Source organism: Engystomops pustulosus, chromosome 3 (assembly GCF_040894005.1).
Source record: "Engystomops pustulosus chromosome 3, aEngPut4.maternal, whole genome shotgun sequence".
Lineage (NCBI taxonomy): Eukaryota > Metazoa > Chordata > Amphibia > Anura > Leptodactylidae > Engystomops > Engystomops pustulosus.
The window spans coordinates 80,683,785-80,696,211 of record NC_092413.1 but is presented as its reverse complement, the minus strand read 5'-3'; positions in this window follow the sequence as shown (position 1 = coordinate 80,696,211).

Sequence of the window (12,427 nt, the reverse complement as noted above, 5' to 3'; positions counted from 1 at the left end):
GAGACAGCGGGGCACGGAGACAGCGGGGCACGGAGACAGCGTATCTCCCGACAAGTAAGCAGATGTGCCGAACATCTGCAATCTATTCTTCACTGTGTTTTTCACTTAAATGATCCTATTCTTCACTGTTCTTCACATCTGCTAACTTGTCGGGAGATAATATACGCGCGGAACAGTGAAGAATAGATTGCAAATGTTTGCATACATCTGATCACTTATCAGAAGACATTCTTTTTCAATTAATTAACACATTTTATTCCCGAACCATGGTCCCTTTGAAAAATGCTCGAGTCTCCCATTGACTTCAATGGGGCTCGTTATTCGAGACGAGCACTCGAGCATCTGGAAAAGTTCGTCTCGAATAACGAGCACTCGAGCATTTTAGTGCTCGCTCATCTCTAGACTTAATGCAACGTAAATACGACACAAACTCCACATAAACACAAAATGCACCGTATACGCAATGCAAACATGACATAACTACAAACACCACGTACACGTAAGTGTAAACGAGACATAAATGCAAACACCACATAAGCTTAAACATAAAGCAAACACGCCATAAATGTAAACGGCACATAAATTCGACATAATTGCAACATAAACATCAGTATAAATTCAACAAACACAAACGCCATGTAAGCTTAAACACAATGCAAACCTGATAAACGTAAATGCTGTATAAATGTAAGTGTAAACGCAACATAAATGCAAACAAAACATAATCATGACGTAAACACAACATAGGCCTAAATGCGACATAAACGTAAACAGGGCATAAGTGTAAACACAGTGCAAATGCAATACAATCCCAAATGCTGCATAAGCATAAATGTGACACAAACGTCCCATAAGCGTAGACGCAAACACAACTTAAGCTTAAATGCAAAGAAAATGCCACTTAAGTGTAAACATAATTGTGACACAAACGCAAAGCAAATGGCACGTAAGCGTAAAGGTGAAACAAATGTGACAAATGCCATATAAGCGTAAACGTGATGCAATTGGGACGCGAATGCAAAGTAAGCATAAACATAATGCAAACGTGAACTGAATGCCACAGAAGCATGCACTCAATGCAAACACCACATAAGCATAAACACGGCGCAAATAAAACACCACGTGAGCAGAAACACAAATGCAACTTAAGCGTAAAGGCGTTGAGAACCGAATGCAAATGCCACAAATGCTTAAACGCTTTGATATAAATGCAAACACTACATAAGCGCAAATGAAATGCTAGCGGCAAGTATACACGGCAAATTCCATGTAAAATGCAAATGTGACATAAATGTGATGCAAACGCCACGCAAACACAAAGTAAATTCAAACACCATGTAAATGTAAGTTTAAACACGAAGCAAGCTTGACTAAAACATAAACGCAATGTAAACATGGCACAAATGTCAAGGAAACGCCACACAAGTGCCATGACAACACAAATGCCAAATACCCACAAATGTAAGGTAAGTGTAAATACTAATGTCATGTGTGCGTAAATGTAAAGTAGATATTTTTACATAACTTTTTATGTTTGCAACGCTTTGCATTTACATCATGTTATCAAATTTGTGTTAGTGGTAACATCGCATTTGCTTTCAAAACTCCTTTGTAATGTAAACAAAATGTCCACTCAATGTGAGCGCAATTTCGTAACATTGTGTTTACATAATTACAATGTCAACAGTATATTATATGTGTTTACTTGTTTACTGCCATTTACAGGCTACTTTGAAATGGCAGTTGTTAGTCTTATAAAACAAATTATACGCTGCTGTATATGTAAACAGAAGTAGCAATAATGGGGAAGATTTATAAAAAGTGGCGTATGGTAAGACAGTGCAGAGTTAAACTAGACAGTCTCATGTTGCCCAAGACTCATGTAAGAGTCTAATGATGGAAGATAATTATAGCGTAGTATAAGACTGTCTAGTCATACTTTGCACCTCCGATTAGTTGGCTTATTTTACACAAAAAAACTGGGACAAAATTTGGGTCAGTATTATTTCTGGCTGACTTTTTTTTTTGCAGTGAAGCCACACCTCCTTTTCACATGCCATGCTCTTTTTGCTGCACCAGACGTAGAAGTGCCAGATGACTAAAACCCTTTATACATGTGGTGCAGAGGTTTTTGTTTTTATTGAAATTACACAAAAAAATTCTGTCAATTTATGTCATAGACAAAATACCAAATAAATGAAAACAAGAGGAAAGGACAAGGCTTCAATGTAACAACATAAAAGGGAAAATCTTTATTTAATAAACAACAATAGGAATGCATAAAATAGACTGAGAAGCATCTCAGAACAGATGCAAAAAAAGCACGCCAGGTAATGTGTCCTAAAATACATAAACAGATGTAGAATGTACCGTATAAGGGACCCAGACATATTATGAACAGTGATGAACGACAATGGGTGTACGGTAATAATGAGGTAGAGCCCTTATGTAGCTGACAGGTATACTGTAATAATAACAGGGGTCACGGACGCCAATTGATACACATGGATAAACACATACAAATAGTGCAAAATAAATAGAGGCTAGTGTGACCAAAAAGAGGACATGATGGCAACTGCCTACTCACACAGCACATGCTTATGAAAGGTATAATATAACATATCTTTTTTTCTGTAAAACCTATTTTTAATACAAAAACACTTTGGCAGTGTATGTCCTATGCTCTGTGGGGACTGGGGGAGTGCTAAAATGGGTCTCTTGGTGACAGGTTCCCTTTAACTCTGCTTTTGAAGATCTGGCATTGCCACCTGACCAAGTATAAGTTGCTCAAACTAATGGTCACTGAAAATTGTTCTAAAAAATGTAGAAAATGAATGTCATATTTACAGATGAGCGAACACACTCGTCGGAGCTTCATGCTCGTTCGAGCATTAGCGTACTCGAAACTGCTCGTTGCGCAGACGAATATTTCGCCAGCTCGAGAAAATGGCATCTCCCGCCGTTTTGATTTTTGGCGGCCAGAAACAGAGCCAATCACAAGCCAGGAGACTCTGCACTCCACCCAGCATGACGTGGTACCCTTACACGTCGATAGCAGTGGTTGGCCTGATCAGGTGACCCTGGAATAGACTAGCCCCTGCCCACGCTGCTCGCATCATTCTCTGTTTGGATGCCGTTAGGGAGAGAGCTGCTGCTGCTGCAGGGATAGCGTTAGGGTGTTATATTAGCTTACTGTTAGGCAGGAGTGAGTCTACAAGAACCCAACAGCCCTTGTTAGGGCTAGAATATTTTTTTTTCTTTGCTTATGGCTGGGCTTGCTGGCACTAGTAGTGACGAATTTGCAGGGAGATTTGCGAACGTTCTATTTAGCTCTTAGTGACACACATATCCATCTCAAACACAATTTATTAGGGGTTTGGTTGAAACTAGCTATACAAGAACCCAACCGGCTTTCTTAGGGCTTCAATAGCGTTATATATATATGTTTTTTTTTATTTGCTTGTGGCTGGCCTTGCTGGCACTAGTAGTGCAGCTAGTACCATATTGTGACGAATTTGCAGGAAGACTTGCAGACGTTCTATTTAGCTCTTAGTGACACATATCCATCTCAAACACCTAAGTGGGACAATTTATTAGGGGTTTGATTGAATTAGGCACAGTCTGCCGATTTTTTTTTTTTTTTTTTCAAAACTTAAAGTGACAGGCACACCACAAAATCCAGTTGTGTGCTGTCAGTGTAGGGTAGAAACTAGCCATAGCAATCATCATCATCTTCTGCAGTTGCTGTGTGATTTCTTCTGATCGTTTTGTTAAAAAAAAAAAAACACACAAAAAAAACCACACAAAAAAATTTACAGTTTACACTTTAATTTTGAAAATGTTGAACCCGAGGGCTAGGGGTAGAAGACGAGGGCGTGGGCGTCCAACTACTGCAGAGGTCAGAGGCCGTGGTCCTGGGCGGGGTGAGACACCACCTGCTGATGAGGGAGCAGGGGAACTCCGCAGAGCTACACTCCCTAGGTTTATGTCTCAAGTTACTGGGACTCGTGGTAGAGCACTGTTGAGGCCAGAACAGTGCGAACAGGTGATGTCGTGGATTGTGGACACCACTACCAGCTTAACCACCACCAGTATGCGCAGGCATATGAATGCTAAACACCCCACTAAATGGAACCAAGGCCATTCACCCCCGGCCGGGCACACCACTGCTCCTTCCCCTGTGTCATCTGCTGCCTCTGCTAGTCAGCCCCCTGCCCAGGACCCCGGCCCAAACACCTCCTGTACGAAAACCACACCTTTGCCTCAACAATCCTCCGCAGCATCCACCAATGTCTCCATGTGTAGCGTCCACCTCTCTATACCCCAGACGCTGGAGCGCAAGAGGAAATACAGTGCAACTCACCCACACGCCCAAGCCCTCAACGTCCACATCTCCAAATTACTCAGCCTGGAGATGCTGCCCTAAAGGCTGGTACAGACCGAGGCCTTTTGCAACCTCATGGCGGCGGCCTCCCCTCGGTATTCCGTACCCTGACCAACGCCGTTTCTGACAAGGTCCACCTGACCACGGACATGTGGACGAGTGCTGTCGTCAGGCCACTATATGTCGCTGACGGCACATTGGGTTAACTTGGTGGAGGCTGGGACCGAGTCTGACCTGGGGCTGGTCATATACTGCCGATGCTGAGGATTGCGGGCCTACCTCGGTCCAGGTCTCTCAGGCCTACTATGCCTCCTCCTCCTCCCACCCCTCCTCCACCTCCTCCTCCAAGTTACCATCTGTGGGCATGGCGCCATCAGTCAGTAGCTCTAGGCACAGCAGCAGTGCCGTCGCTAAGCGACAGCAGGCGGTGCTCAAACTGCTGAGCCTAGGCGATAAAAGGCACGCCGCCCAAGAGCTATTACAGGGCATCACGGCGCAGACTGATCTGTGGCTGGCACCAATGAACCTGAAGCCAGGCATGGTTGTGTGTGACAACGGCCGTAACCTGGTGGCGGCTCTGCAACTCGGCAGACTGACACATGTGCCATGCCTGGCCCATGTGTTAAATCTCATAGTTCAGCGTTTCCTCAAGACATACCCCAATCTGTCTGATTTGCTCACGAAGGTGCGCCGCATCTGTGTGCATTTCAGGAAGTCCAGCACAGATGCTGCCACTCTCAGGGCAGCGCAGCATCGCCTCCTACTGCCCGCTCACCGACTTTTGTGCGACGTGCCCACGAGGTGGAATTCAACATTAACCCTGTTATCCAGAGTTAACCAGCAGCGCAGAGCGATTGTAGACTGCCAGATGTCAACTTCCACCAGAACTGGTAGTCAGGTCAGTCAGCTTCCTCAAGTCTACAATGAGGAGTGGACATGGATGTCTGATATCTGTCAGGTGCTGAGTAACTTTGAGGAGTCAATACAGATGGTCAGTGGCGATGCCGCCATCATCAGCCTCACCATCCCGCTGCTTGGCCTGTTGAAAAACTCTCTGGTCAGCATGAAGTCAGAAGCTTTGCGCTCGTCACAAGAGACGGGGGAAGAAGATTCCCTTGTGTATAGCCAAAGCACCCTCAGGTCTGTTTCTCAGCGCATATCGGAGGAGGTGGAGGAGGAGAATGTTGGCGAGACAGAAGAGGGGAGAATTGCTCAGTCCTTCACTGTTCAGCATGTATGGGCAGAAGAAGAGGAGTTGGAGGAGGAGGAAATGGACAATCAGGCCAGTGAGGGGAGTGAATTCTTGCGAGTTGGGACTCTGGCGCATATGGCAGATTTCATGCTAGGCTGCCTATCCCGTGACCCTTGCGTTCAAGGAATTTATTCCAGCACCGATTACTGGGTATTCACTCTCCTGGACCCACGGTACAAGCAAAATCTTTCCACTCTCATCCTTGGAGAGGAAAGGAGTGTGAGAATGCATGAATACCAGCAGGCCATGGTGCACAAGCTGAAACAGTATTTCCCTTCTGACAGCGCTAGCGGCAGAGGGCGTACTTCTGAGGGAGAGTAGGCGAGCAGGCAGCTTGTCCAGCACTGGCAGGGGTACGCTTTACAAGGCCTTTGCCAGTTTTATGTCACCCCAGCAAGACACTGTCACCTGTCCCCAGTCTCGGCAGAGTAGGGCTGATCTTTACAGAAAGATGGTGAGGGAGTACGTAGCTGACCATACCATCGTCCTAAATGATCACACAGCTCCCTACAACTACTGGGTTTCAAAGCTGGACATGTGGCACGAACTGGCGCTGTACGCCTTGGAGGTTCTTGCCTGCCCTGCCGCTAGCGTGTTGTCTGAGCGGGTTTTCAGTGCAGCTGGTGGCATCATCACCGATAAGCGTACACGACTGACAGCGCTGACAGGCTGACGCTTACCAAGATGAATAAAGCCTGGATTTCTCAGGATTTCCATTCTCCACCAGGTGAAAGAAGCTCAACCTGAATAATGTATGCACTCCTCCTCCTCATTTTCCTCCTTATCCTCCTCTTTGTACACTAAAGCAGAGGAAACTGGCTATTTTTTGCCAGGGCCAACTGGCTCTAGCTATAGTACTCTATGTATTTAATTTTTCTGGAGGGCCACCTACCCGGTCCTCTGTTTTAAACAATTTTTGGGAGTGCCACATACAGGTACTCTATGTATTTAATTTTTCTGGAGGGCCCCCCACCCAGTCCTCTGGTTTGAAAACTTTTTTGGACTGCCACATACAGGCACTATCCAAATTTAATTGTCTCCATAGCAGCCTCCACACGTCTTTATAGCTGCCTCCACACATTGTCTCCATTGCTACCTCCACACATCATCTCCATAGCTGCCTCCCAAAGTCGTCCATATAGCTGCCTCCATACATCGTCCCCTTAGCAAACAAGCTGTGTCAGGCAGAATTTTCAGGTGTTTCATCAGATACATAACGGAACTCGGCGCATCTGTCGCCGCCGTGCTGGAGACCTGAAGTTTCAATCATAGCAGCGCAATATAGATGCCCCATACTGTCGCTCTTAATCATGGAAGTCGTCTCCATGGCTGCCTCCACATGTTGTCCCCTTATCAGCTGTGTCAGGCTCATTTTTCGGATGTTTCACCAGATACGTTATGGAACTTGGTCACTATGTCGCCACCATGCTATGTTATCGACTAAATATACCGTCAACCTTTTGTTCACATAGGACATCATTTCAGCGCTTCTTGCTCACCTCCTTTGGTTCCTCTCTGCCACCCATTGGTTTGAAGCCTAAGTCCATTTGGGCTATGTCGCCATGACACTTTCTAGCCTGACGCTGCCTCTGCATGCCATCCCCTATAGTGTCAGGGTCAATTATTGCATGTTTTAGATGCTATCTAGCCTCATTCGGTCACTCTGTCATGGCCATGCTGTTGCCCATAATTTTGGCATAATGGTGCGATTAAGCAGCCTTAGAGGCATCCATGCATGCTGCCCCTGCTGTTTCCTGTCCATTTCCGTGGTGTTTCCATCATTTTCTGAGGTTTCAAGGTGTTTGGCCAAGCTTCCCTGTGCAGACCCTTGGTCCCCTTGAAAAATGCTCAAGTCTCCCATTGACTTCAATGGGGTTTGTTAATCGAGACGAGCACTCGAGCATCGGGAAAAGTTTATCTTTTTAGTGCTCGCTCATCTCTAGTCATATTGTGTGGCTGTAGAATAGAGATTTTCCATCAGGTTGCTGAAACCTTGTTTATGTTATTTCCTGTGATGAGCTATTCGTGGACTTTCGCACTGGATACTCCAACAGTAATCAGCCTTTTTATGTGTATCCCATCATCCACGGTACTGTGATTCTATTGTTGATGGAAATACTCAACACCTCATAAACTAGAGCTGCTAGAGAGAAAATGAGGTATTTTCAGAATCAGCAGCTCAAAATACCCAGCATCAGCTGAAAAACTCCTCAATTTTATTTGTTCTCCAGTGTTATCAGGATCTTTACAAAACAAGTAGTTGCCCAGATTGAAAAAAAACGAGGCACATTTACTAAGCTCTGTGCGCCAGTTTTCTGTCAGACATTGCACGATCTTTCATGTGCAAACTGCTTGCACATGTATTTAAGAAGTGTCTGAGCCACATATGTGTCACGGCCAGGGAAAAGTGGGTAGAAAAAGTGGGCATTCAGGGGCTCCTGAAAGAGGAGAATCTCTTCTTTCAAATGAGTCTAAAATTGTGTTTTTAGGTCATGGATCCAGAGATATTCAGGTTTAGAATTTGAGGTGTGATTTTTATATATAAATCACTCCCAATGGCATTTTAACAGTTAATATCTCCGTTTTCCTTACACTTAGAATCACATTTAGATTCATATAAAAGAGGAGACTCTCTTCTTTCATAGGAAAAAAAGAAGTGAAGTTCTACGTGTCACAGAGCCAGAGCCGGAGCCGGTACCAGAAGCAGCGGCTGTAACACCCCCGATTGGAGCCGACTCCGATCGCGGGTGTTAACCTCTTGCACGCTGTGGTCAAGCCTCACTGCAGCGTGTAAGGGTGTTCCTGCAATAGATCGGATCCCCCGTGCCGCTTACCGGGGGATCCGATCCATTTCTGGGAACCCCGAAAACTGCCTAATTCTCTGGGGCTGCCGGATGTCCTTGGCAGTCAGACCCCTTCCGGGTCTGACTGTAAACTGTCTGCGCATGCACTGCATGCTCAGACAGTTTACACTGCTCTACAATAAAATAGTATTATACAACCAAAATCTTGAATACAAATAAAAAATCGTAAATCATGAAAGTGCCAGACAAGTAAATTTTATTGTACACAAATTAGATGGCAACACAACAGAGACAATACATATAAAAACAGTGAGTGGCATGTAGTCACAAAAGCAGCAACCCATTGGGAAAATCAAACCTGGTACAAGAAGTATAGTGTAGGTCAGAACCTGAATGGAAACCCCATAGGTAAAAGTGAGAACACATAACTCATAAGGAGCTGACACTAAATCATAGTTACCTATACCAGTAAAACAGGCACACGCTGTATAACCCCGACACGTGTTTCGCTAATGGCTTGAGACACATTATCTTTCATATCTATCTACTGTATATATAATCTACTTTATATTTCTGCATCTAGAAATCTCTATCATCTTTCATATTTATTTTTTATCATAATAATAATAATGAATAATTCCATTATTTATATGGCGCACACAGATTACGCAGCGCAGCACAGAGCTTGCCAGATCAGTGCTTGTCCCCATGGAGCTCACAATCTATTCAACCTACCAGTTAGTTTTTGGAGTGTGGGAGGAAACCGTAGGACCCGGAGGAAACACACACAAAGACCGAGAGAACATACAAACTCTTTGCAGATGTTGACCAGCGCTGCAAGGCAGTAGTGCTAACCAGTGGACCACCGTGCTGATCATCAATTTCCCTATCATCTATCTATCCCTGATAAAATGGTGTTACTGACTGTGGCTGGTCATAAAATAGTTTTATTTTGGGCCACCACTTTTAGTTTTGCCCAGGGCCCCACTTTGTCTAGAACTGGCCCTGATTCTATCCTCAGAAGCTATCTCATAAAGCAGAATAATTTATATAGTACTGTTATTTTTATTGCAGGAGTCCAGTGACTAGCTGCATAGCCTGTGTGAGAATAGACACAGAGTTAAAACCTGTATCTGTCAAACAATGATGGCATATCCAAGGATGGACATGCCTGTCATATACTATAGTTTGGCAGAAAAAAAAGACATCAAGTTCCACCAAGGATTTGCAGCTATGTATTCAATGGTTAAGTGTACATATATCCTTTATGAGCCTGTTTCACTCCAAAACTTTTTCATATATAAATTCAAATATTCTTACTAGAAGCATCTTCAATATGGTGACTTACAGATGTGAGAATAAGTATATTCAGCTGTATGATGTCAGTTTTCCAAAAGCAGCTGCTAGGAACCCATAGCCAAAAGGTCAGAGAAAATAATGTACCTCCTTATTCTTTTTTAGGTTAATTCCAAGTTTCAGATATGTATTTTATTTGCAAAATAATTTTGTCTCATCTCCAAGGACATTTCTGTCTTTGCCCAAAGCAAATTAATGTCTTAAAAACTAGTGATATAAAATAACACTGATCAAGAAAATGATTTAAAAAAAAAATCTAAACCCACTCAACCTCCTTTTCACTGTGATGAAATGTGAGGAGAAAAAAATATATATACTCACCTTTCCCCAATCCCCCAAAGCAGCAGGAGTCTAACCCATTCTCTGAAGCTGGCAGATACAATGTGATAATGCTCTCTTTTCTGTAGCCCCCTTTATATTGCCCTCTTTTTATGTAGCCTCTTCCTGATAGTCAGCCGGCAGATGTAATGGGATGTCAAAGGTGGTTGGGTGGGTGTTTGTTTTTTTTGGGACATAAATAGGTAGGAGCCAAAGACTGGCGGACATTATAGGCATAAGGGGCTAGAGAAAGAGGGGTATTATAATCTTCCTTTTTTGTAGCTTTCCTTCTTATGAAGGCAGACAATAGAAAATGGGGGCTACCAAAAAATGAGCACTATCCGGAGTAAGCTACATAAAAAGGGGGAATTATCTCATTATTTCTGCCAGCCTCAGAGTTGGATACTGCCACAGAAAAGAAGAGAAGAGTGAGTATATATATTTTTCTCCCGTATATTTCCTCACAGGGAAAAGGACTTTAGGTGTGTGTTGGTCACTTAGGGCATTTGGGTGCAGCCGCTGCCTGTATACAAAACATTTGAGAACCACTGATAAAGAGGACTCATGTCCTATCCTGTTATTGAGCTTTTTTTTTAAACAAATAGCACTGATAGTAGACATCACATAAAAACAGTGGACAATATGCGAGAAAGCATTTTTGCAGACAATACAAAACATACACAGGCAATTTAAGCCAAATGCAGCCGGTTACAAAAACAATATAAGCCCCCACCTACCACATAACCCTTGTTATCCGATGTCTCTTTGAGGGGCATGTAGTAGGGACTATCTACATAAGTGTGTCTCCCTTTTTGTCTTTGTTTTTTAAATGTGCATCGCCTGTGTTAAGGCACACAATGGAATGGCATCTTGTGTAGGGAACTAAGTTTGTAGCTGCGACTTTGTCTAACAGACAACAATGCTCAGATGGCAGACCTGCACAATCTAACCACAAGCCCGAGATGGCTTTAAATTTCTTCATGGCTTCACACTTTAAGTAAACCCCATATTTAACAATATAATTCTGTTTTTAAATTTGTGCATGTTGGGTGGTGCCCGTCTGCTCCAGTGGAACAGGATCTCTTTATAGGGTTGAAGTAGTGCCCTCTGGATATAGAGAATTATAGGGTCAAATTGCATCTGTGTTGACAGTATTCAAGTTTTTGCATGTGCTGCCCATAAGACTGAAGTAGAGTAGTGGAACCAAAAGGATATGTTTTTTTAACTTGTCTGGGACCGCGGGCTCAGGTCTCGAGTCTGCAGCAACAGAGACACCTAGAGGCCCTACGGAAATGGGAGATGTGGTTCATTACCGCTTCTTTCTTCTCTGCTCCTCACAGCATCGCGCAGGAGCAGATTTGGCACTGCTGCCATCTCAATAGACTTGGCGGTCACTTGTCTAAAGGGGTTACACAGAGCTTCTGGGTCTAATTAGACCCAGTCCAGATCTGATCAGAATCCCCTGTGACAGGTGGTCATTTCTCGTGTAACTGTGGCTCTTGTAGATGCTCCAGTTACAGAGGAAAGCTTGTAAAACAAAAGCAAGAAAGTAAAATTAAAAAAAAAATAAGAAAATGTCCCCCAAGGGTCTTTTATGACCTCATAGGGGGCATATAAAGTAAAAATACACACACACAAAAATATTCATAAATATTCATAAAAATACAATAAATATCCCCATATAATAAAAAAAAAATCCCTGCTACACTACAAAAAGCATCACCGTAGTCGTCCCGTTTGCCTGAGAGTATATATATATTATATATCAAAATGACCAAAACAAAATAGGGAATTCATTCATAATGTTCATTTTGAGTTACCTTATATACTCGAGTATAAGCCTAGTTTTTCAGCACAAAAAAATGTGCTGAAAACCCAAACTCGGCTTATACTCGAGTAAAAAATATATAGGTTTTACCAGGTTTTTGTGGTAAAATGAGGGGCCTCGGCTTATACTTGGGTCGGCTTATACTCGAGTATATACGGTAATTTGAAAATGTAAAAAAAGTACTATAAATTAAAATAAAAACCTTTTTTCCACTTAACCCCAAATAAAAATAAAAATGAAAAAAAAAGTTTAAACTTTTATAACCTTTTTAACTAGCTCTATGTGTCCCAAAAAAACACTGCAACGGTAAGGTAAGATAGCATACAAAAAAAAAAAAGTTATGTCCCTTAAATCGGCGCTTATGAAAGTTCTCTAATTTATTTTGCAGACAACACATTTCTAGGACAAATTGTCCTATTCATCAGATCCAAATATAAAATGTACACTAAAATGAGACATTGGGGCTCATTTACAAAGGGTCCCGA